Here is a 27,853-nt window from a genome sequence, read left to right on the forward strand (position 1 = left end):
CGTGCGCCGATTTAAAAGAGATGAAGCATCTTAGCAATGGCGCCGGTGGCTGTGCTTGTGCCGTGGCTAGCATGGCTCGTCGCCTCTTTCCTCTCCGTCTATCTCCTCAACCTCCTCGCACGGGCGCGCTCCGGTCTCCCGCCGGGCCCCCGCCCGCTGCCGCTCATCGGCAGCCTCCACCTCCTCGGCGATAAGCCGCACCGCTCCCTTGCCCGCCTGGCCAAGGCCCACGGCCCGCTCATGTCCCTGCGCCTCGGCGCGGTCACCACGGTGGTCGTCTCCTGCCCCGCCATGGCGCGGGAGTTCCTGCAGCGGCACGACTCCGCGTTCGCCGCCAGGTCCGTGCCCGACGCCACCGGCGAGCACGCGGCGGGCTCCGTGGCTTGGCTGCCCCCTGCGCCGCGGTGGCGCGCGCTGCGCAAGATGATGGCCACGGAGCTGTTCGCCCCGCACCGGCTCGACGCGCTGCGCCACCTGCGGAGCGAAAAGGTACGGGATCTCGTCGACCACGTCGCGCGGCTGGCGCGCGAGGGCGCCCCGGTGAACGTCGGCCGCGTGGCCTTCACGACGAGCCTGAACCTCCTCTCCTGCACCATCTTCTCCGCCGACCTGACGAGCCTCGACGACCGCGGCCGCTCGGAGGGGTTCCAGCAGGTGGTGACGGCCATCATGCAGGCCGTGGGGAGCCCCAACGTGTCGGACTTCTTCCCGCTGCTCGCGCCGGCCGACCTGCAGGGCACGCGCCGGCGGCTGGCGCGGCTGCTCGCGCGGCTGCACGCGGTGTTCGACGCCGAGGTGGACGGGAGGCTGCGCTGCCGCGACGCCGGCCAGCCGAGGAAGAACGACTTCCTCGACGCGCTGCTCGACGTGGCGGCGCGTGAGGACGGCAAGGACCTGCTGGATCGCCAGACGCTACGATCACTTTTCACGGTAACCACAATTTCTGTCTGAGAGGACACACAAGATATACTTCAAAATTCCGCACGCACATGAATGGTCAGCGTTGCCGACTGAGTCTGCCGGGATCAAAGCACATGGCCAGCCTTGGAGATTGAGATTTATATTTTAAAATGTTGGCATCGAGATATCTAATATCCACAAATTTCACATTTATTTTTTTATCAAGAAATAAACATAAGAGTTTGATAGTATATACTACCATATTACTTGTCGCTTAAATGGATGAATTTAGATGTATTTCAGTGCTATATACATCTGTTGGACGACAAACACTAGTAGAAAAAGGGTCATTTGTCCCGGTTCATAAGGCCCATCTGTCCCGGTTGGGAACCGGGACTAAAGGGTCGTTACTAATGCCCTAGATCTTTAGTCCCGGTTCTTATACTAACCGGGACAGATGGGCCTCCACGTGGCCGCTCCGGCGAGCCCAGGCACGAGGGCCTTTGGTCCCGGTTGGTAGCACCAACCGAGACCAACAAGCTTCCACGCGTCAGCATTTCAGAGTCTGTTTTTTTAAAGGAGGTGGTTTAGGGGTTTTGGGGGTTAATTTAGGTTGGTATAGGTAGCTAATAGACAGATGTGTCCTTTCTTATCTCCGTGCTACTGCTACTGCTATGTCTAAACATGACTTAGATTGAAGTGAGGCAACATGTGGCGCATGTTGAAAGTAATACTAATCCTAACTTGATCAAGTTTGGATTGTACTACTTTCGACATGCACCACATGCATGTTGCCTTCACTTCAATCCAATCCATGTTCATTTCACCCGCTGATATATAATAACTCTTCATACTCGCATCATGCATCATTATATATAATAACAAGTCTACTAATCATCATCATACAACTTTTACTCGTTATTAATAACAAGTCATACGATCATCATCCTCATAGTCATCGAACCAACCCTACTTAATTGTTCTTAGCACATGATCATCAGTATTAGGTAGGACCTAAATACCCTCTTTAAGGTAAAATAGCATAAAACAATATAGACCCTGACTCTCCATTATGGAGAATGGAGATCATCATGTCTCCAATTCTTGCGCTTCGCTTCCTTTTGCTTCCAAGAACCTCCTTACGACTGTCCATACATTTTTTCCATCCTTTGATTTGCATGTCTCCATTCCTTTTAGAAATCTGGTATGGCCAGTTGAGATTCGTAGGATGACCTGGCTGTATGTTCAAAACATTAAGGCTACCTTTCTGATACATCAAATGAGGCACACAACTCTCTGGGATTATCTGTTGAAAAACATATTAATAACTTTATAGTTAGCAATGATGTACTAGTTTTAGAAGTATGCAAAAGATGCACGGATGTCATAATAGTAAAAAATCTTACCAGGGTATCTTCATGGTAGTTACCGTAGTTCAACACATGCACTAGTGGCGCGTATTGATCATAATGTTGAGGAGTTTGATTGTAGATATTGTAATTCTCAATGTTAGTACAAAATCCGACCAGATGATTTTTCTACTTGTAAGTTAATTCGAAGCCATCAGTGTAGTGGGTTTTATCTACCATCTCCCGCACATTCTTTGAAGAATGAAAATAAGCTGTCAATGGAAATAAGATGTCAACTATTTTGAAATAAACAATATAAATTAGCTAATAACTATGCTTGAGAAACTAAACTCACACAGAGGTAGAATTGGAGGCGTATCAATAAGGACCCAAATGTCCATATTGTCTTGCTCGATTGTAGGATCACCAAGATCTGTGGTGACAAGCATACCTGATACGTCTCCAACGTATCTATAATTTTTGATTGTTCCATGCTATTATATTATCAACCTTGGATGTTTTATATGCATTTATATGCTATTTTATATGATTTTTGGGACTAACCTATTAACCCAGAGCCCAGTGCCAGTTTCTGTTTTCCCTTGTTTCAGTGTTTCGCAGAAAAGAAATATCAAACGGAGTCCAAACAGAATGAAACCTTCGGAAAAGCTATTTTTGGAAAGAAAGTAATACAGGAGACTTGGAGTGCACGTCAGGCGATCAACGAGGAAGCCACGAGGCAGGGGGCGCGCCCTCAACCCTCGTGGGCCCCTCGTGGCTCCCCTGATGTATTTCTTCCGCCTATATATATATCCAAATACCCTAAAACTATCGGAGAGCACAATAGATCGAGAGTTCCGCCGCCAGAAGCCTCCGTAGCATCCGAAAACCAATCTAGACCCGTTCCGGCACCCTGCCAGAGGGGGAATCCCTCTCCGGTGGCCATCTTCATCATCCCGGTGCTCTCCATGATGAGGAGGGAGTAGTTCTCCCTCGGGGCTGAGGGTATGTACCAGTAGCTATGTGTTTGATCTCTCTCTCTCTCTCGTGTTCTTGAGGTGGTACGATCTTGATGTATCACGAGCTTTGCTATTATAGTTGGATCTTATGATGTTTTCTCCCCCCTCTACTCTCTTGTAATGGATTGAGTTTCCCCTTTGAAGTTATCTTATCGAATTGAGTCTTTAAAGATTTGAGAACACTTGATGTATGTCTTGCCGTGCGTATCTGTGTTGACAATGTGATATCACGTGATTCACTTGATGTATGTTTTGGTGATCAACTTGCGGGTTCTGCCCATGAACCTATGCATAGGGGTTGGCACACGTTTTCGTCGTGATTCTCCGGTATAAACTTTGGGGAAGTCTTTGAGGTTCTATGTGTTGGTTGAATAGATGAATATGAGATTGTGTGATGCATATCGTATAATCATACCCACGGATACTTGAGGTGACATTGGAGTATCTAGGTAACATTAGGGTTTTGGTTGATTTGTGTCTTAAGGTGTTATTCTAGTACGAACTCTAGGGCTGTTTGTGACACTTATAGGAATAGCCCAACGGATTGATTGGAAAGAATAACTTTGAGGTGGTTTCGTACCCTACCATGATTTCTTCGTTTGTTCTCCACCATTGGTGACTTTTGAGTGACTCTTTGTTGCATGTTGAGGGATAGTTATGTGATCCAATTATGCTATTATTGTTGAGGGAACTTGCACTAGCGAAAGTATGAACCCTAGGCCTTGTTTCAATGCATTGCAATACCATTTACGCTCACTTTTATCATTAGTTACCTTGCTGTTTTTATATTTTCAGATTACAAAAACTATTATCTACTATCCATATACCACTTGTATCACCATCTCTTCGCCGAACTAGTGCACCTATACAATTTACCATTGTATTGGGTGTGTTGGGGACACAAGAGACTCTTTGTTATTTGGTTGCAGCGTTGCTTGAGAGAGACCATCTTCATCCTACGCCTCCTACGGATTGATAAACCTTAGGTCATCCACTTGAGGGAAATTTGCTATTGTCCTACAAACCTCTGCACTTGGAGGCCCAACAACGTCTACAAGAAGAAGATTGTGTAGTAGACATCAAGCTCTTTTCTGGCGCCGTTGCCGGGGAGGTTAGCGCTTGAAGGTATATCTTTAGATCTTGCAATCGAGTCTTTTAGTTTCTTGTTTTATCACTAGTTTAGTTAAAAAAAGAAAACTACAAAAAAATATGGAATTGAGTTTGCCTCATACGCTTCATCTTTTTAATATCTTTCGTGAGTATGATGGAAAGGAAAATTGTGCCAAAGTATTAGAAGAAGAATGCATTAAAATGTTTGGCACTAAATCTTTGAATGATGAGCATGATTGCAATGTTGTTAGTATGAACTGTTTAAATATCCATGGTACTAATGATGATTGCACTAGTTATGATGAAAATGTCTCCTATAAACATGTCAATTTTTGTGGAGTGCATTGGGTTTGTAAGTACACACCAAATACGGAAGATAGATATTGCAAGAGGCATAAGTACTTAGAAACTAAGTTGTTGCAAGAAAGGCTAGATGATTGTGCTGAAAATTTAAATTTTCTTGGCCGTACTTGTGGACTTTGCAATGAACAGGGTCATTTAGCTATCCGATGCAAATTGTTTCATGATCTAATCGTGTCCAAAAATTGTGATGACTTGATTTGCCTTGCACATTATAATGAACTCAGTTTTCTTATGGGTTACGAATAAATGAAACGTATAACTAAGCATCTTCCAGAATTTGCCTGTTATAAACTTCTTGGTTTTGATCTAGAGGAACTTTATATGTATTGTGCGGTGAATTGCATTGAAAATTCTTATATTGCTAATTACATAAAGAAAAGAAAACAAATAGAGGATGAAGACAATACTAATGAAAGGGAAGAGACTTCCCAATATCCTCCTATTATTTCTTATGATGAATCAGGTAACGAGGAGGAGCCTCCTATTCAACCAATCTCATTAATAAGGAGCTCCAAAAAGAGGATTGAACCCACACATGATGTGGTGAAGAAGAAGAAAAGAAAAAGAGAGGTAAAAAGATATCTCTCCCAAATAATGCTGCTCCTATTACTATCGTGCCTCATGAAAATATAATTGTGGAAGATAATGATACTTCTTATGATCGTGAAAATCTTTTTGGCACTTTCTTGGAAGAATATGATAATTGCTATACTATTGGTGCTATCCATACTATTAATGATGAGAGTGATTATGCTTATGATATGAAAAGGCCCAAGCTTGGGGATGCTATGTTTGATGAAGATGATGTTTTTGAGAATATATTTGCTGCAATTAATGTTTGTCCCAAGCTTGGGGATGCTACATTTAATTAAGATGATATTTTTAGTCTCCCAAGTTTTGATATGCAAATTTATAGTGATGATAGCATCCCTCCTACTTATGATGATTATTGTGATGATACTTATGCTATAAAAAGTAGTGATTATATTTATAAAACTTGCCATGATTATGATTACCCCTTTTCTGAACATTACTCTTTTAATGTGGAAACAATTTATAGTATTCGAGTCTCTTATGATACTCCCACTATTCCGAATGAGAAGAATTTTGCTTATGAGGAGAGTAATAAAAATTCTATGGTTATGCATCACGAAAATAATGCTTTAGGTGCTGGTTATATTGTTGAATTCATTCATGATGCTATTGAAAATTATTATTAGGGAGGAATATATGCTTGTAGGAATTGCAATAATATCAAGATCCCTCCCTATGTGCTTAAAGTTTTAAAGTTATGCTTGTTTTGCCTTCCTATGCTAGTTGATTATTGTTCCCACAAGTTGTTTGCTCACAAAATCCCTATGCATAGGAAGTGGGTTAGACTAAAATGTGCTAGTCATATTCTTCATGATGCTCTCTTTATGTTTCAATTCTTATCCTTTATGTGAGCATCATTGTAATCATCATGCCTAGCTAGGGGCATTAAACGATAGCGCTTGTTGGGAGGCAACACAATCCTATTCTTGTTCTTTACTTTTTGCTCCTGTTTAGTAACAAATAATTCATCTAGCCTATGTTTATATGTAGTTTTATGTTTTAATTAGTGTTTGTGCCAAGTAGAACCTTTGGGAAGACTTGGGGAAAGTCTTTGCGATCATGCTGTAAAAAACAGAAACTTTAGCGCTCACGAGAATTGCTTCCATTTTTTATTGGAGAGTGCTATTTAATTAATTGTTTTACAGATTATTAATAGATAAATTCCTCACGTCCAGCAATTCATTTGAGAATTTTATGAGTTCCATAAGTATACGTTTGATTCAGATTACTACAGACTGTTCTGTTTTTGACAGATTCTGTTTTCTATGTGTTGTTTGCTTATTTTGATGAACCTATGAGTAGTACCGGAGGGTATGAACCATAGAAAAGTTGGAATAAAGTAGATATTACACAAATATGAATTTAGAATGAGTTCATTACAGTACCTTATGATGGTGATTTGCTTTCTTATACTAACGGAGCTTACGAGTTTTCTGTTAAGTTTTGTGTTGTGAAGTTTTCAAGTTTTGGGTAAAGATTCGATGGACTATGGAATAAGGAGTGGCAAGATTCTAAGCTTGGGGATTCCCAAGGCACCCCAAGGTAATATTCGAGGACAACCAAAAGCCTAAGCTTGGGGATGCCCCAGAAGGCATCCCCTCTTTCGTCTTCGTTCATCGGTAACTTTACTTGGAGCTATATTTTTATTCACCACATGATATGTGTTTTGCTTGGAGAGTCATTTTATTTTATTTTGATTCGCTTGCTGTTTGAATAAAATATCAAGATCTGAAATTATTAAATGTTAGAGAGTCTTCATATAGTTGCATAATTATTCGACTACTCATTGATCTTCACTTATATCTTTCGGAGTAGTTTGTCATTTGCTCTAGTGCTTCACTTATATCTTTTTAGAGCACGGTGGTGGTTTTATTTTGAAGAAATAATTGATCTCTCATGCTTCACTTATATTATTTTGAGAGTCCTTTATAATAGCATGGTAGTTTGCTTTGGTTATGAAACTAGTCCTAATATGATGGGCATCCAAGAGGGATATAATAAAAACTTTCATATAGAGTGCATTGAATACTAAGAGAAGTTTGATACTTGATGATTGTTTTGAGATATGGATATAGTGATATCAAAGTTGTGCTAGTTGAGTAGTTGTGAATTTGAGGAATACTTGTGTTGAAGTTTGCAAGTCCCATAGCATGCACGTATGGTAAACGTTGTGTAACAACTTTGAAACATGAGGTGTTATTTGATTGTCTTCCTTATGAGTGGCGGTCGGGGACGAGCGATGGTCTTTTCATACCAATCTATCCCCCTAGGAGCATGCGCGTAGTACTTGGTTTTTGATGACTTGTAGATTTTTGCAATAAGTATGTGAGTTCTTTATGACTAATGTTGAGTCCATGGATTATACACACTCTTAACCTTCCATCATTGCTAGCCTCTTCGGTACCGTCCATTTCCCTTTCTCACATTGAGAGTTGGTGCAAACTTCGCCAGTGCATCCAAACCTCGTGATATGATACACTCTATCACACATAAACATCCTTATATCTTCCTCAAAACAGCCACCATACCTACCTATTATGGCATTTCCATAGCCATTCCGAGATATATTGCCATGCAACTTTCCACCATTCCGTTTATCATGACAAATTCATCATTGTCATATTGCTTAACATGATCATGTAGTTGACATAGTATTTGTGGCAAAGCCACCGTTCATAATTCTTTCATACATGTCACTCTTGGTTCATTGCATATCCCTGTACACCGCTGATACGTCTCCAACATATCTATATTTTTTTATTGCTCCATGCTATATTATCACATTATTGGGCTTTATTATCCACTTTTATACTATTTTTGGGACTAACCTATTAACCGGAAGCCTAGCCCAGAATTGATGTTTTTGCCTGTTTTAGGGTTTCGAAGAAAAGGAATATCAAACGGAGTCCAAACGGAATGAAACCTTCGGGAACGTGATTTTCTCAACAAACAAGACCCGGGAGACTTGGACCCTATGTCAAGACACGAAAGAGGAGGCCACGAGGTAGGGGGGCGCGCCCTCCACCCTCGTGGGCCCCCTGTTGCTCCATCGACGTACTCCTTCCTCCTATATATACCTATGTACCCCCAAACGATCAGATACGGAGCCAAAAACCTAATTCCACCGCCGCAACTTTCTGTATCCACGAGATCCATCTTGGGGCCTGTTCCGGAGCTCCGCCGGAGGGGGCATCGATCACGGAGGGCTTCTACATCAACACCATAGCCCTTCCGATGAAGTGTGAGTAGTTTACCTCAGACGTACGAGTCCATAGTTAGTAGCTAGATGGCTTCTTCTTTCTTTTTTGATCTCAATATAATGTTCTCCCCCTCTCTTGTGGAGATCTATTCGATGTAATCTTCTTTTTGCGGTGTGTTTGTTGAGACCGATGAATTGTGGGCTTATGATCAAGTCTATCTAAGAATAATATTTGAATCTTCTCTGAATTATTTTATGTATGATTGGTTATCTTTGCAAGTCTCTTCGAATTATCAGTTTGGTTTTTCCTACTAGATTGATCTTTCTTGCAATGGGAGAAGTGCTTAGCTTTGGGTTCAATCTTGCGGTGTCCTTTCCCAGTGACAGTAGGGGCAGCAAGGCACGTATTGTATTGTTGCCATCGAGGATAACAAGATGGGGTTTTCTTCATATTGCATGAGTCTATCCCTCTACATCATGTCATCTTGCTTAAGGCGTTACTCTGTTTTTAACTTAATACTCTAGATGCATGCTGGATAGCGGTCGATGAGTGGAGTAATAGTAGTAGATGCACGCAGGAGTCGGTCTACTTGTCTCGGACGTGATGCCTATATACATGATCATACCTAGATATTCTCATAACTATGCTCAATTCCGTCAATTGCTCAACAGTAATTTGTTCACCCACCGCAGAATACTTATGCTCTTGAGAGAAGCCACTAGTGAAAACTATGGCCCCTGGGTCTATCTTTATCATATTGATCTCCTACTACTTAGTTATTTCCTTGCTTTCTTACTTTACCTTTATTTTACTTTGCATCTTTATCACAAAAATACCAAAAATATTATCTTATCATATCTATCAGATCTCACTCTCGTAAGTGGCCATGTAGGGATTGACAACCCCTATTCGCGTTGGTTGCGAGGATTTATTTGTTTTGTGTAGGTACGAGGGACTCGCGCGTAGCCTCCTACTGGATTGTTACCTTGGTTCTCAAAAACTGAGGGAAATACTTACGCTACTTTGCTGCATCATCCCTTCCTCTTCAGGGAAAACCAACGCAATGCTCAAGAGGTAGTAAGAAGGATTTCTGGCGCCGTTGCCGGGGAGGTCTATGCAAAAGTCAACATACCAAGTACCCATCACATACCCTTATCTCTCGCATTACATTATTTGCCATTTGCCTCTCGTTTTCCTCTCCCCCACTTCACCCTTTCCGTTTTATTCGCCCTCTCTCTCTCTATCCTCCCTCTCTTTCTCTATTTGCCTCTTTTTGCCCGCTTGTTTTTTGTTTGCTTGTGTGTTAGTTTGCTTGCTTGTCGCGATGGCTCAAGATAATACTGTATTGTGTGACCTCACCAATACCAACAACAATGATTTTATTAGCACTCCGATTGCTCCTCTTACCGATGCTAAATCTTGTGAAATTAATACTGCTTTGCTGAATCTTGTCATGAAAGATCCATTTTCCGGCCTTCCTAGTGAAGATGCCGCTACCCATCTAAATAGCTTCGTTGATTTGTGTGACATGCAATAGAAGAAAGATGTGTATAATGATATTGTTAAATTGAATCTATTTCCTTTTTCGCTTAGAGATCGTGCTAAAGCTTGGTTTTCGTCTTTTCCTAAAAATAGTACTTGATTCATGGAATAAGTGCAAAGATGCTTTTATCTCTAAGTATTTTCCTCCCACTAAGATCATCTATCTTAGAAATGATATTATGAATTTTAAGCAACTTGATCATGAGCATGTTGCACAAGCTTGGGAGAGGATGAAACTAATGATACGTAATTGCCCTACTCATGGTTTTAAATTTGTGGATGATTATACAAATTTTTTATGCCGGCTTGAATTTTGCTTCTAGAAATCTTTTAGATTCGGCCGCGGGAGGCACTTTTATGGAAATCACTTTAGGAGAAGCTACTAAACTTCTAGATAATATTATGGTTAATTATTCTCAATGGCATACTGAAAGATCTACTAATAAAAAGGTGCATGCGATAGAAGAAATTAATGTTTTGAGTGGAAAGATGGATGAACTTATGAAATTATTTGCTAATAAGAGTGTTTCTTATGATCCTAATGATATGCCCTTGTCTACTTTGATTGAGAATAATAATGAATATGTGGATGTGAATTTTGTTGGTAGGAACAATTTTGGTAACAACACATATAGAGGAAATTTTAATCCTAGGCCTTATCCTAGTAATCCCTCTAATAATTATGGTAATTCCTACAACAATTCTTATGGAAATTATAATAAGATGCCCTCTGATTTTGTATCTAATATTAAAGAATTTATTACTTCGCAAAAGAATTTTAATGCTTTGATTGAAGAAAAATTGCTTAAGATTGATGAGTTGGCTAGGAACGTTGATAGAATTTCTCTTGATGTTGATTCTTTGAAACTTAGATCTATTCCACCTAAGCATGATATCAATGAGTCTCTCAAATCCATGAGAATTTCCATTTATGAGTGCAAAGAAAGAACCGCTAGGATGCGTGCTAAGAAAGATGCCTTTATAAGAGCGTGCTCTTCTAGTTCTTACGAAAATAAAGATGAAGACCTAAAAGTTATTGATGTCTCCCCTATTACATCTTTGTTTTGCAATATGAATCTTGATAATGATGGGACTGAATATGATCCACCTTTACCTAGCAGGCGTTCCAAGAATTCAGAATTTGTTGATCTTGATGCTAAAATTGATAAAAGTGGGATTGAAGAAATTTAAACCCTAGATGTTGCTAAACCCACTATTATGGATTTCAAGGAATTTAACTATGAAAATTTCTCTTTGATTGATTGTATTTCCTTGTTGCAATCCGTGCTAAATTCTCCTCATGCTTATAGTCAAAATAAAGCGTTTACTAAACATATCGTTGATGCCTTGATGCAATCTTATGAAGAAAAACTTGAATTGGAGGTTTCTATCCCTAGAAAACTTTATGATGAGTGGGAACCAACTATTAAAATTAGAATTAAAGATCATGAATGCTATGCTTTATGTGATTTGGGTGCTAGTGTTTCCACGATTCCAAAGACTTTGTGTGATTTGTTAGGTTTCCGTGATTTTGATATTGCTCTCTAAACTTGCACCTTGCGGATTCCACTACTAAGAAACATATGGGAATAATTAATGATGTTCTTATTGTTGCAAATAGGAATTATGCACCCATAGATTTTATTGTTCTTGACATAGATTGCAATCCTTCATGTCCTATTATTCTTGGTAGACCTTTCCTTAGAACGATTGGTGCAATTATTGATATGAAGGAAGGAAATATTAGATTCCAATTTTCGTTAAGGAAAGGCATGGAACACTTTCCTAGAAAGAAAATAAATTACCTTATGAATCTATTATGAGAGCCACTTATGGATTGCCTACCAAATATGGCAATACCTAGATCTATCCTTGCTTGTTATGCCTAGCTAGGGGCGTTAAACGATAGCGCTTGTTGGGAGACAACCCAATTTTATTTTTATTCCTTGCTTTTTGTTCCTGTTTAGTAATAAATAATTTATCTAGCCTCTGTTTTTGTTGTGTTTTTGTGTTTAATTAGTGTTTGTGCCAAGTAGAACCGTTGGGAAGACTTGGGGAAAGTCTTGTTACACTTGCTGTAAAAAAACAGAAACTTTAGCGCTCACGAGAACTGCTGCCATTTTTATTTGGAAAGTGATATTTAGTTTATTCTTTTTTCAGATGATTAATAGATAAATTACTCACGTACAGAAATTTATTTTAGAATTTTTGGGGTTGCAGAGCTTGCTCTAGCTACAGATTACTACAAACTGTTCTGTTTTTGACAGATTCTTTTTTTCGTGTGTTGTTTGCTTATTTTGATGAATCTATGGCTAGTAAAATAGTTTATAAACCATAGATAAATTTTAATACAGTAGGTATAACACCAATATAAATAAATAATGAGTTCATTACAGTACCTTGAAGTGGTCTTTTGTTTTCTTTCGCTAACGGAGCTCACGAGATTTTCTACTTTGAGTTTTGTGTTGTGAAGTTTTCAAGTTTTGGGTAAAGATTTGATGGGTTATGGAACAAGGAGTGGCAAGAGCCTAAGCTTGGGGATGCCCATGTCACCCCCAAGATAATCTAAGGACACCTAAAAGCCAAAGCTTGGGGATGCCCCGGAAGGCATCCCCTCTTTCGTCTACTTCTATCGGTAACTTTACTTGGAGCTATATTTTTATTCACCACATGATATGTGTTTTGCTTGGAGCGTCTTGTATTATTTGAGTCTTTATTTTTTAGTTTACCAAAATCATCCTTTCTGTACACACCTTTTGATAGAGCCATACATGATTTGGAATTTGTTAGAATACTCTATGTGCTTCGCTTATATCTTTTGAGCTATGTAGTTTTGCTCTACTACTTCAGTTATATCTTTTAGAGCACGGTGGTGGATTTGTTTTATAGAAACTATTGATCTCTCATGATTCACTTAGATTATTTTGAGAGTCTTAAATAGCATGGTAATTTGCTTAAAATCCTAATATGTTTGGTATACAAGATTAATAATAGAACTTTCTTATGAGTGTGTTGAATACTATGAGAAGTTTGCTACTTGATAATTGTTTTGAGATATAAAGATGGTGATATTAAAGTTGTGCTAATTGAGTAGTTGTGAATTTGAGAAATACTTGTGTTAAGGTTTGTGATTCTCGTAGCATGCACGTATGGTGAACCGTTATGTGACGAAGTCGGAGCATGATTTATTTATTGATTGTCTTCCTTATGAGTGGCGGTCAGGGACGAGCAATGGTCTTTTCCTACCAATCTATCCCCCTAGGAGCATGCGCGTAATACTTTGCTTTGATAACTTGTAGATTTTTGCAATAAGTATATGAGTTCTTTATGACTAATGTTGAGTCCATGGATTATACGCACTCTCACCCTTCCACCTTTGCTAGCCTCTCTAATATCGCGCACCTTTCGCCGGTATCATACACCCACCATATACCTTCCTCAAAACAGCCACCATACCTACCTATTATGGCATTTCCATAGCCATTCCGAGATATATTGCCATGCAACTTTCCACCGTTTCGTTTATTATGACACACCCCATCATTGTCATATTGCTTAGCATGACCATGTAGTTGACATAGTATTTGTGGCAAAGCCACCATTCATAATTATTTCATACGTGTCACTCATGCATCATTGCATATCCTCATACACCGCCGGAGGCATTCATATAGAGTCATATCTTGTTCTAAGTATCGAGTTGTAATTGTTGAGTTGTAAGAAAAATAAAAGTGTGATGATCATCATTATTAGAGCATTTTCCCAGTGAGGAAAGGATGATGGAGACTATGATTCCCCCACAAGTCGGGAAGAGACTCCGGACGAAAAAATAAAAAAAAGAAAGAAAAGAGGCCGTAAAAAAGAGAGAGAAAAGGCCCAAAAAAAGAGAGAAAAAGAGAGAAGGGACAATGTTACTATCCTTTTACCACACTTGTGCTTCAAAGTAGCACCAAGATATTCATAGTAGAGAGTCTCTCATGTTATCACTTTCATACACTAGTGGGAATTTTTCATTATAGAACTTGTCTTGTATATTCCAATGATGGGCTTCCTCAAAATGCCCTAGGTCTTCATGAGCAAGCAAGTTGCATGCACACCCACTTAGTTTCTTTTTGAGCTTTAATATACTTATAGCTCTAGTGCATCCGTTGCATGGCAATCCCTACTCACTCACATTGATATCTATTGATGGGCATCTCCATAGCCCGTTGATACGCCTAGTTGATGTGAGACTATCTTCTCCCTTTTTGTCTTCTCCACAACCACCATTCTATTCCACCTATAGTGCTATATCCATGTCTCACATTCATGTATTGCGTGAAGATTGAAAAAGTTAGAGAATGTCAAAAGTATGAAACAATTGCTTGGCTTGTCATCGGGGTTGTGCATGATTTAAATATTTTGTGTGGTGAAGATGGAGCATAGCCAGACTATATGATTTTGTAGGGATAACTTTCTTTGGCCATGTTATTTTGAGAAGACATAATTTCTAAATTAGTATGCTTGAAGTATTATTATTTTTATGTCAATATTAAACTTTTGTCTTGAATCTTTCGGATATGAATATTCATACCACAATTAAGAAGAATTACATTAAAATTATGCCAAGTAGCACTCCGCATCAAAAATTCTGTTTTTATCATTTACCTACTCGAGGACGAGCAGGAATTAAGCTTGGGGATGCTTGATACGTCTCCAACGTATCTATAATTTTTGATTGCTCCATGCTATATTATCTACTGTTTTGGACATTATTGGGCTTTATTATCCACTTCTATATTATTTTTGGGACTAACCTATTAACCGGAGGCCCAACCCAGAATTGTTGTTTTTTGCCTGTTTTAGGGTTTTGAAGAAAAGGAATATCAAACGGAGTCCAAACGGAATGAAACCTACGGGAACGTGATTTTCTCAACAAACAAGACCCGGGAGACTTGGACCCTACGTCAAGACACAGAAGAGGAGGCCACGAGGTAGGGGCGCGCGCCCACCCCCACCAGGCGCGCCCTCCACCCTCGTGGGCCCCCTGTTGCTCCACCGACATACTCCTTCCTCCTATATATACCTACATACCCCCAAACGATCAGATAGGGAGCCAAAACCTAATTCCACCGCCGCAACTTTCTGTATCCACGAGATCCCATCTTGGGCCTGTTCCGGAGCTTCGCCGGAGGGGGCATCGATCACGGAGGGCTTCTACATCAACACCATAGCCCTTTCGATGAAGTGTGAGTAGTTTACCTCAGACCTACGGGTCCATACTCTCTTTTTGGATCTCGATACAATGTTCTCCCCCTCTCTCCTGGAGATCTATTCGATGTAATCTTCTTTTTGCGGTGTGTTTTTTGAGACCAATGAATTGTGGGTTTATGATCAAGTCTATCTATGAATAATATTTGAATCTTCTCTGAATTCTTTTATGTATGATTGGTTAGCTTTGCAAGTCTCTTCGAATTATCAGTTTGGTTTGGCCTACTAGATTGATCTTTCTTGCAATGGGAGAAGTGCTTAGCTTTGGGTTCAATCTTGCGGTGTCCTTTCCCAGTGACAGTAGGGGCATCAAGGCACGTATTGTATTGTCGCCATCGAGGATAACAAGATAGGGTTTTCTTCATATTGCATGAGTCTATCCCTCTACATCATGTCCTCTTGCTTAAGGTGTTACTCTGTTTTTAACTTAATACTCTAGATGCATGCTGGATAGCGGTCGATGAGTGGAGTAATAGTAGTAGATGCAGGCAGGAGTCGGTCTACTTGTCTCGGACGTGTTGCCTATATACATGATCATACCTAGATATTCTCATAACTATGCTCAATTCTGTCAATTGCTCAACAGTAATTTGTTCACCCACCATAGAATACTTATGCTCTCGAGAGAAGCTACTAGTGAAACCTATGGCCCCCGGGTCTATCTTTATCATATTGATCTCCTACTACTTAGTTATTTCCTTGCTTTTTACTTTAACTTTACTTTACTTTGCATCTTTATCACAAAAATACCAAAAATATTATCTTATCATATCTATCAGATCTCACTCTCGTAAGTGGTTGTGTAGGGATTGACAACCCCTATTCGCGTTGGTTGCGAGGATTTATTTGTTTTGTGTAGGTACGAGGGACTCGCGCGTAGCCTCCTACTGGATTGATACCTTGGTTCTCAAAAACTGAGGGAAATACTTACGCTACTTTGCTGCATCATCCCTTCCTCTTCGGGGAAAACCAACGCAGTGCTCAAGAGGTAGCAACCGCCGGAGGCATTCATATAGAGTCATCTTTTGTTCTAGCATCGAGTTGTAATCATTGAGTTGTAAATAAATAGAAGTGTGATGATCATCATTTTCTAGAGCATTGTCCCAAGTGAGGAATTAAAAAAAGGGGGATAGAAAGGCCATAAAAAAGGAAGAGAAGGCCCAAAAAAATGAGAGAAAAAAGAGAGAAGGGACAATGCTACTATCCTTTGCCACACTTGTGCTTCAAAGTAGCACCATAATCCTCATGATAGAGAGTCTCTTGTTTTGTCACTTTCATATACTAGTGGAATTTTTCATTATAGAACTTGGCTTGTATATTCCAACAATGGGCCTCCTCAAGTGCCCTAGGTCTTCGTGAGCAAGCAAGTTGGATGCACACCCACTTAGTTTCTTTTGTTGAGCTTTCATACATTTATAGCTCTAGTGCATCCGTTGCATGGCAATCCCTACTCCTTGCATTAACATAAATCGATGGGCATTTCCATAGCTCATTGACTAGCCTCGTTGATGTGAGACTTTCTCCTTTTTGTCTTCTCCACATAACCCCCATCATCATATTCTATTCCACCCATAGTGCTATATCCATGGCTCGCGCTCATGTATTGCGTGAAGGTTTAAAAAGTTTGAGATTACTAAAGTGTGAAACAATTGCTTGGCTTGTCATCGGGGTTGTGCATGATGAGAGCATTCTTGTGTGACGAAAATGGAGCATGACCAAACTATATGATTTTGTAGGGATGAACTTTCTTTGGCCATGTTATTTTGAGAAGACATGATTTCTTAGCTAGTATGCTTGAAGTATTATTATTTTTATGTCAATATTAAACTTTTGTCTTGAATCTTATGGATCTGGACATTCATGCCAAAATGAAGAGAATTGGATAAATATGTTAGGTAGCATTCCACATCAAAAATCCTGTTTTTATCATTTACCTACTCGAGGACGAGCAGGAATTAAGCTTGGGGATGCTGATACGTCTCCAACGTATCTATAATTTTTGATTGTTCCATGCTATTATATTATCAACCTTGGATGTTTTATATGCATTTATATGCTATTTTATATGATTTTTGGGACTAACCTATTAACCCAGAGCCCAGTGCCAGTTTCTCTTTTTCCCTTGTTTCAGTGTTTCGCAGAAAAGGAATATCAAACGGAGTCCAAACGGAATGAAACCTTCGGAAAAGTTATTTTTGGAAAGAAAGCAATACAGGAGACTTGGAGTGCACGTCAGGGGATCAACGAGGAAGCCACGAGGCAGGGGGGCGTGCCCACCCCCCTGGGCGCGCCCTCCACCCTCGTGGGCCCCTCGTGGATCCCCTGATGTATTTCTTCCGCCTATATATACCATATACCCTAAAACTATCGGAGAGCACAATAGATCGGGAGTTCCGCTGCCAGAAGCCTCCGTAGCCACCGAACACCAATCTAGACCCGTTCTGGCACCCTGCTGGAGGGGGAATCCCTCTTCGGTGGCCATCTTCATCATCCCGGTGCTCTCCATGACGAGGAGGGAGTAGTTCTCCCTCGGGGCTGAAGGTATCTACCAGTAGCTATGTGTTTGATCTCTCTCTCGTGTTCTTGAGTAGGGATGACAGTTTTGCCCACGGGTATGGGTACCCGCGGGTACCCTACCCGAAAACAATGGGTATGGGCAAGACTTGAAGAGATTTTCTACCCATGGGTAATGGGTACCCATACCCGCAAAATATATGGGTAGGGCATGGGTAAGAAATTGTGCCCATGGGTAACCCAATGGATACCTAGAAAATTAATAAATGAAAATAACTCCTATAACATGTGGGATTAACATCCAACTCATATGGTCCAACCCTAAATCTCGTATTCCTTAAACAAGTATAGCTCATAGGCTCATAATCACCTGCTCGCCACTCCTCATACGTCCTATGTGACTCCTCAAAAGATGAAATATCGACTCTTAGCTACCAGACTCTTGTCGAACACTCGATCCAGTGATCCCAAATTCCCACCACCGCCTTCCACTACATCGGCCTTCCACCAACCGCTGCTCATACTCCCCTGATGCCTCCAAGAGGCCACCCACTGGAGGAGGCCACATACGTGCTATACTACTCTACAATGATCACTTGAATTTTGAACTCATTTCTCTACCTCTTAAGAATTTGAATGCTATATATTGTACACAATGGATACCCATTGGGTATAGGATACCCGATGGGTATGGGCATGGGTGTCAGTTTATACCCATGGGTATTGAAGTGGGTGGGTATAAAAAGTTTCTATGGGTATGGGTTTGGGTAGAAGGAGGTTGTACCCGCCCATACCCTACCCATTGCCATCCCTATTCTTGAGGTGGTACGATCTTGATGTATCGTGAGCTTTACTATTATAGTTGGATCTTATGATGTTTTCTCCCCCCTCTACTCTCTTGTAATGGATTGAGTTTCCCCTTTGAAGTTATCTTACCGGATTGAGTCTTTAAAGATTTGAGAACACTTGATGTATGTCTTGCTGTGCGTATCTGTGGTGACAATGGGATATCACGTGATTCACTTGATGTATGTTTTGGTGATCAACTTGCGGGTTCCGCCCATGAACCTATGCATAGGGGTTGGCACACGTTTTCGTCGTGATTCTCCGGTAGAAACTTTGGGGCAGTCTTTGAGGTTCTATGCGTTGGTTGAATAGATGAATATGAGATTGTGTGATGCATATCGTATAATCATACCCACAGATACTTGAGGTGACATTGGAGTATCTAGGTGACATTAGGGTTTTGGTTGATTTGTGTCTTAAGGTGTTATTCTAGTACGAACTCTAGGGCTGTTTGTGACACTTATAGGAATAGCCCAACGGATTGATTGGAAAGAATAACTTTGAGGTGGTTTCGTACCCTACCATAATTTCTTCGTTTGTTCTCCACCATTGGTGACTTTGGAGTGACTCTTTGTTGCATGTTGAGGGATAGTTATGTGATCCAATTATGTTATTATTGTTGAGGGAACTTGCACTAGCGAAAGTATGAACCCTAGGCCTTGTTTCAATGCATTGCAATACCATTTACGCTCACTTTTATCATTAGTTACCTTGCTGTTTTTATATTTTCAGATTACAAAAACTATTATCTACTATCCATATACCACTTGTATCACCATCTCTTCGCCGAACTAGTGCACCTATACAATTTACCATTGTATTGGGTGTGTTGGGGACACAAGAGACTCTTTGTTATTTGGTTGCAGGGTTGCTTGAGAGAGACCATCTTCATCCTACGCCTCCTACGGATTGATAAACCTTAGGTCATCCACTTGAGGGAAATTTGCTACTGTCCTAAAACCTCTGCACTTGGAGGCCCAATAACGTCTACAAGAATAAGGTTGTGTAGTAGACATCAATACCCTCATCAAAACCATACATCTTGCAAAGTGCTTCCCATTTTTTGCAACCAAAATGGGTTACGCTCTCAGAATTGTACAGCTTTACCTCAAAATCCACATCATGATGAGTCCTTAGGTGAATTTTCTTTGTTTCAAAACTTTCATGGTCTTCAAAACCCATCCTCTCGAAGACATAGAGCCTTGCATGGCATGGGATAAGCTACTCGAATTGTAAAAGATGAAAATTACATGTTGAAATAGTTGTAGTCATGCTTAATTACAAAAAAACACTTGTCGTCGTTGCGTATTGTTTCAACATCGAAGGTCTCCTCGAGCTTAATGCTGAAGCACCGATCATCGTCCAGGTGAGGCATGTCGCACAGACCTCGATCGTCGTGGCACCAGCTGCACTCCCCTGGGAGACTTTCGTCGTCTGATGACGACATTTCTACGTTCATAATTCAAAGATTAAACTTGTACAATTAAATATATGTACTGCAAAAACTAAATTAGATCATTATTATTCATCATGGGTTGACTATCGGTTTGTCGAGTCTTTTCTTGAAAACTCTCAGCTCACGTGGTGTATATATTCGACTCTCGGTGATGGTCGCTCCTCACTTTGTCCCCGAGTGCATTACACCAAAATGTCTAGCACGCGGGAATGAAGGAGAAGCGACCCCCATGACAAAAGTCGGGATTCTTCGTCCTCTCATTTATATGGTGGAACTCTCCCTCACTGATTCCTCTCTGACATTTGCGACCGTCGGTGATGGTCGTTACTCCTTCCCCTAGTGCATAACAAAGGTCTAGCACCCGGAGAAGAAGGAGAAACGACCCCCACCACAACAGTCGGGCTTCTTCGTCCTCTCATATATGGTGGAGACTCAACAGACTTAAAGTCAACCTAAAATATCGTTTAATTATCTTTCTAAAAAAGGATTTGGCTGGTCTCACCTCGAGGTCGGAGGGGGTCGGTGACGGGGATGATGGCGGGGATGATGGAGGGGGGCTCCTAGATTTTTGCAAAAACAAAAACCCTATAAGCTATCAACTAATCATACGCATACGCCTTGCACAGTGCTGTCCAATTTTAGCATTCAAAGTAGGAGTAGTTTTCCAATTTGAGCATTCAATAAGAAAAATCAAATCGCAAAATAAAGTAGTATTAAAATTAGGATGCATTCAATTATAAGCAAAACTACATCATCTGTTGTGTCCGTACATCGTCGAATATTATCACTAATACACCTCGAATACTATCATACATATAACATCGCTAGTACAGCTAGAACCGTAGCGCCCGACGGGTATCGGCACGGGCGGTGAACACCCAAAGAGAAGGAACCATCACATTGTCCATTCTCTCTTTTTCTCTCATTTTTTTATTTTTTTATTTTTTTTATTTGGGCCTTTTCTCTTTTCTATGGCCTATTTTCTTTCTCTTTTTTTTATTTTTCCTCCGGAGTCTCAGCCCGACTTGTGGGGGAATCATAGTCTCCATCATCCTTTCCTCACTGGGACAATGCTCTAATAATGATGATCATCACACTTTTATTTTTCTTACAACTCAACAATTACAACTCGATACTTAGAACAAAATATGACTCTATATGAATGCCTCCGGCAGTGTACCGGGATATGCAATGAATCAAGAGTGACATGTATGAAAGAATTACTAATGGTGGCTTTGCCACAAATACGATGTCAACTACATGATCATGCTAAGCAATATGACAATGATGGAGTGTGTCATAATAAACGGAACGGTGGAAAGTTGCATGGCAATATATCTCGGAATGGCTATGGAAATGCCATAATAGGTAGGTATGGTGGCTGTTTTGAGGAAGGTATATGGTGGGTGTATGATACCGGCGAAAGGTGCGCGGTATTAGAGAGGCTAGCAAAGGTGGAAGGGTGAGAAAAGTGTGTATAATCCATGGACTCAACATTAGTCATAAAGAACTCATATACTTATTGCAAAAATCTACAAGTTATCAAAGCAAAATATTACGCGCATGCTCCTAGGGGGATAGATTGGTAGGAAAAGAACATCGCTCGTCCCCGACCGCCACTCATAAGGAAGACAAATCAAAAAATAAATCATGCTCCGACTTCATCACATAACGGTTCACCATACGTGCATGCTACGGGAATCACAAACTTTAACACAAGTATTTCTCAAATTCACAACTACTCAACTAGCATAACTTTAATATCACCATCTTCATTTCTCAAAACAATTATCAAGTATCAAACTTCTCATAGCATTCAACACACTCATAAGGAAGTTCTTTTATTATTCTTGAATACCAAGCATATTGGGATTATTTATGTAAATTACCATGCTATTTAAGACTCTCAAAATAATGTAAGTGAAGCATGAGATATCAATAGTTTCTATAAAACAAATCCACCACCGTGCTCTAAAAATATATAAGTGAAGTACAAGAGCAAAACTATATAACTCGAATGATATAAGCGAAGCACATAGAGTATTCTAACAAATTCCAAATAATGTATGGCTCTCTCAAAAGGTGTGTACAGCAAGGATGATTGTGGTAAACTAAAAAATAAAGACTCAAATCAAACAAGACGCTCCAAGAAAAACACATATCATGTGGTGAATAAAAATATAGCTCCAAGTAAAGTTACCGATAGAAGTAGACGAAAAGAGGGGATGCCTTCCGGGGCATCCCCAATCTTCGGCTTTTAGGTGTCCTTAGATTATCTTAGGGGTGCCATGGGCATCCCCAAGCTTAGGCTCTTTCCCCTCCTTGTTCCATAATCCATCAAATCTTTACCCAAAACTTGAAAACTTCACAACACAAAACTTAAAGTTGAAAATCTCGTGAGCTCCGTTAGCGAAAGAAAATAAAAGACTACTTCAAGGTACTGTAATGTATTCATTCTTTATTTATATTGGTGTTAAACCTACTTTATTCCAACTTCTCTATGGTTTATAAACTATTTTACTAGCCATAGATTCATCGAAATAAGTAAACAACACACGAAAAAACAGAATCTGTCAAAAACAGAACAGTCTGTAGTAATCTGTAGCTAGCGCAAGATCTGGAACCCCAAAAATTCTAAAATAAATTTCTGGACTTGAGTAATTTATCTATTAATCATCTGAAAAAAGAATTAACTAAATAGAACCTTCAAAATAAAAATGGCATCAGTTCTCGTGAGCGCTAAAGTTTCTGTTGTTTACAGCAAGTGTAACAAGACTTTCCCCAAGTGTTCCCAACGGCTCTACTTGGCAAAAACACTAATTAAACACAAAAAACACAACCAAAACAGAGGCTGGATAAATTATTTATTACTAAACAGGAGCAAAAATAAGGAATAAAAATAAAATTGGGTTGCCTCCCAACAAGCGCTATTTTTAACGCCCCTAGCTAGGCATAACAAGCAAGGATAGATCTAGGTATTGCCATCTTTGGTAGGCAATCCATAAGTGGCTCTCATAATAGATTCATAAGGTAATTTAAATTTCTTTCTAGGAAAGTGTTCCATACCTTTCCAATGGAAATTGGAATCTAATATTTCCTTTCTTCATATCAATAATTGCACCAATCGTTCTAAGGAAAGGTCTACGAAGAATAATAGGACATGAAGGATTGCAATCTATGTCAAGAACAATAAAATCTACGGGCACATAATTCCTATTTGCAACAATAATAACATCATTATTTTGTTCCCATAGGTTTCTTAATAGTGGAATCCGCAAGGTGCAAGTTTAGAGAACAATCATCAAAATCACAAAAACCTAACAAATCACACAAAGTCTTTGGAATCGTGGAAACACTAGCACCCAAATCACATAAAGCATAGCATTCATGATCTTTAATTTTAATTTTAATAGTTGGTTCCCACTCATCATAAAGTTTTCTAGGGATAGAAACTTCCAATTCAAGTTTTTATTCATAAGATTGCATCAAGGCATCAACGATATGTTTAGTAAACGCTTTATTTTGACTATAAGCGTGAGGAGAATTTAGCATGGATTGCAACAAGGAAATACAATCAATCAAAGAGCAATTTCATAGTTAAATTCCTTGAAATCTATAATAGTGGGTTTAGCAACATCTAGGGTTTTAATTTCTTCAATCCCACTTTTATCAATTTTTGCATCAAGATCAAAAAATTCTGAATTCTTGGAACGCCTACAAGGTAAAGGTGGATCATATTAAGTCCCATCATTATCAAGATTCATATTGCAAAACAAAGATTTAATATGGGACACATCAATAACTTTTAGATCTTCATCTTTATTTTCATAGGAACTAGAAGAACACGCTCTTATAAAGGCATCTTTCTTAGCACGCATCCTAGCGATTCTTTCTTTGCACTCATCAATGGAAATTCTCATGGCTTTGAGAGACTCATTGATATCATGCTTAGGTGGAATAGATCTAAGTTTCAAGGAATCAACATCAAGAGAAATTCTATCAACGTTCCTAGCCAACTCATCAATCTTAAGCAATTTTTCTTCAATCAAAGCATTAAAATTCTTTTGCGAAGTAATAAATTCTTTAATATTAGAGTCAAAATCAGAGGGCATCTTATTATAATTTCCATAAGAATTGTTGTAGGAATTACCATAATTATCAGAGGGGTTACTAGGATAAGTCCTAGGATTGAAATTTCCTCTATATGCGTTGTTACCAAAATTGTTCCCAATAAAATTCACATCCATAGATTCATTATTATTCTCAATCAAAGTAGACAAGGGCATATCATTAGGATCAGAAGAAACACTCTTACTAGAAAATAATTTCATAAGTTCATCCATCTTTCCACTCAAAACATTAATTTCTTCTATCGCATGCACCTTTTTATTAGTAGATCTTTCAGTATGCCACTGAGAATAATTAACCATAATATTATCTATGAGTTTAGTAGCTTCTCCTAAAGTGATTTCCATGAAAGTGCCTCTCGCGGCCGAATCTAAAAGATTTCTAGAAGCAAAATTCAATCCGGCATAAAAAATTTGTATAATCATCCACAAATTTAAACCATGAGTAGGGCAATTACGTATCATTAGTTTCATTCTATCCCAAGCTTGTGCAACATGTTCATGATCAAGTTGCTTAAAATTCATAATATCGTTTCTAAGAGAGATGATCTTAGCGGGAGGAAAATACTTAGAGATAAAAGCATCTTTGCACTTGTTCCATGAATCAATACTATTTTTAGGCAAAGACGAAAACCAAGCTTTAGCACGATCTCTAAGCGAAAAAGGAAATAGCTTCAATTTAACAATATCATTATCCACATCTTTCTTATTTTGCATATCACACAAATCAACGAAGCTATTTAGATGGGTAGTGGCATCTTCACTAGGAAGGCCGGAAAATGGATCTTTCATGACAAGATTCAGCAAAGCAGTATTAATTTCACAAGATTCAGCATCGGTAAGAGGAGCAATCGGAGTGCTAATAAAATCATTGTTGTTGGTATTGGCGAAGTCACACAATTTAGTGTTATCTTGAGCCATCGTGACAAACAAGCAAACTAACACACAAGCAAACAAAAAGCAAGCGGGCAAAAAAGAAGCAAATAGAGAAAGATAGGGAGGATAGAGAGAGGGGGCGATTAAAACGGCAAGGGTGAAGTGGGCGAGAGGAAAACGAGAGGCAAATGGCAAATAATGTAATGCGGGAGATAAGGGTATGTGATGGGAACTTGGTATATTGACTTTTGCGTAGGCCTCCCCGGTAACGGCGCCAGAAATCCTTCTTGCTACCTCTTGAGCACCGCGTTGGTTTTCCCTGAAGAGGAAAGGATGATGCGGCAAAGTAGCGTTAGTATTTCCCTCAGTTTTTGAGAACCAAGGTATCAATCCAGTAGGAGGCCACGCGTGAGTCCCTCGCACCTGCACAAAACAAATAAATCCTCGCAACCAACGCGATAAGGGGTTGTCAATCCCTACATGGCCACTTACGAGAGTGAGATCTGATAGATATGATAAGATAATATTTTTGGTATTTTTGTGATAAAGATGCAAAGTAAAATAAAAGCAAAGTAAAAAGCAAAGGAAATAACTAAGTAGTAGGAGATTAATATGATGAAGATAGACCCGGGGGCCATAGGTTTCACTAGTGGCTTCTCTCGAGAGCATAAGTATTCTACGGTGGGTGAACAAATTACTATTGAGCAATTGACAGAATTGAGCATAGTTATGAGAATATCTAGGTATGATCATGTATATAGGCATCACGTCCGAGACAGGTAGACCGACTCCTGCCTGCATCTACTACTATTACTCCACTCATCGACCGCTATCCAGCATGCATCTAGAGTATTAAGTTAATGAAAACAGAGTAACGCCTTAAGCAAGATAAGCTAAGCACTTCTCCCATTGCAAGAAAGATCAATCTAGTAGGCCAAACCAAACTGATAATTTGAAGAGACTTGCAAAGATAACCAATCATACATAAAAGAATTCAGAGAAGATTCAAATATTGTTCATAGATAGACTTGATCATAAACCCACAATTCATCGGTCTCAACAAACACACCGCAAAAAGAAGATTACATCGAATAGATCTCCACAAGAGAGGGGGGAATATTGTATTGAGATCCAAAAAGAGAGAAGAAGCCATCTAGCTTCTAACTATGGACCCGTAGGTATGAGGTGAACTACTCACACTTCATTGGAGGGGCTATGGTGTTGATGTAGAAGACCTCCGTGATCGATGCCCCCTCCGGCGGAGCTCCGGAACAGGCCCCAAGATGGGATCTCGTGGATACAGAAAGTTGCGGCGGTGGAATTAGGGTTTTGGCTCCGTATCTGATCGTTTGGGGGTACATAGGTATATATAGGAGAAAGAAGTACGTCGGTGGAGCAACAGGGGGCCCACGAGGGTGGAGGGCACGCCTGGGGGTGGTAGGCGCGCCCCCCTACCTCATGGCCTCCTCTTTTGTGTCTTGACATAGGGTCCAAGTTTCCTGGTCTTGTTTGTTGAGAAAATCACGTTTCCGAAGGTTTCATTCCGTTTGGACTCCGTTTGATATTCCTTTTCTTCGAAACCCTAAAACAGGCAAAAAAACAGCAATTCTGGGCTGGGCCTCCGGTTAATAGGTTAGTCCCAAAAATAATATAAAAGTGGATAATAAAGCCTAATAATGTCCAAAACATTAGATAATATAGCATGGAGCAATCAAAAATTATAGATATGTTGGAGACGTATCAGACGTGCGTCATGATATTGAAGAAGGATAGTGGGAACACTAGCTCGAAACTGACAAGACATTGCGCCACATCACTCCTTAGCCTTGGTATGTTATCTAGATCGATCACCTTCTGAGAGATTGCATTGAGGAATGCACATAGCTTCACAATGGCTAATCAGATGTTTTCTGATAGAAGCCCCCTCAATGCAACCAGAAGTAGTTGTGTCATAATGACGTGGCAGTCATGAGACTTTAGGTTCTGGAACTTTTTCTCTAGAATATTTATTATTCCCTTTATATTCGACGAGAAGCCAATCGGGACCTTCATACTGAGCAGGCATTCAAAAAAGATTTCCTTCTCTTCTTTGGTAAGAGCGTAGCTGGTAGGACCTTCATACTGCTTTGGAGGCATGCCGTCTTTTTCGTGCAAACGTTGCAGGTCCTCCCGTGCCTCAGTTGTATCTTTTGTCTTCCCATACACGCCCAAGAAGCCTAACAGGTTCACGCAAAGATTCTTCGTCACGTGCATCACGTTGATTGAAGAGCGTACCTCTAGCTCTTTCCAGTAGGGTAGGTCCCAAAATATAGATTTCTTCTTCCACATGGGTGCGTGTCCCTCAGCGTCATTTGGAACAGCTAGTCTGCCGGGACCCTTTCCAAATATTACATGTAAATCAGAGACCATATCAAGTACGTGATCACTGGTACGCATGGCGGGATTCTACCGGTGATCTGCCTCGCCTTTGAAATGCTTGCCTTTCTTTCGACATTGATGGTTGGTCGGGAGAAATCGACGATGGCCCAGATACACATTCTTCCTGCATCTATCCAGGTATATACTTTTGGTGTCAGCTAAACAGTGCATGCATGAGTGGTATCCCTTGTTTGTCTGTCCTGAAAGGTTACTGAGAGCGGGCCAATCGTTGATGGTTACAAACAGCAACGCATGCAGGTTAAATTCCACCTGTTTGTGCTGATCCCAC

At 40.0% G+C, this 27,853-nt stretch overlaps 1 pseudogene; it reads left to right on the forward strand.

The window, feature by feature from the left end:
- The window catches only part of LOC125534389 (geraniol 8-hydroxylase pseudogene), a 68,960-nt pseudogene continuing 41,107 nt past the window's right edge, over window positions 1-27,853 (forward strand).

Source organism: Triticum urartu, chromosome 2A (genome assembly GCF_056163025.1).
Source record: "Triticum urartu cultivar PI428250 chromosome 2A, HENAU_Tu73, whole genome shotgun sequence".
NCBI classification, from domain to species: domain Eukaryota; kingdom Viridiplantae; phylum Streptophyta; class Magnoliopsida; order Poales; family Poaceae; genus Triticum; species Triticum urartu.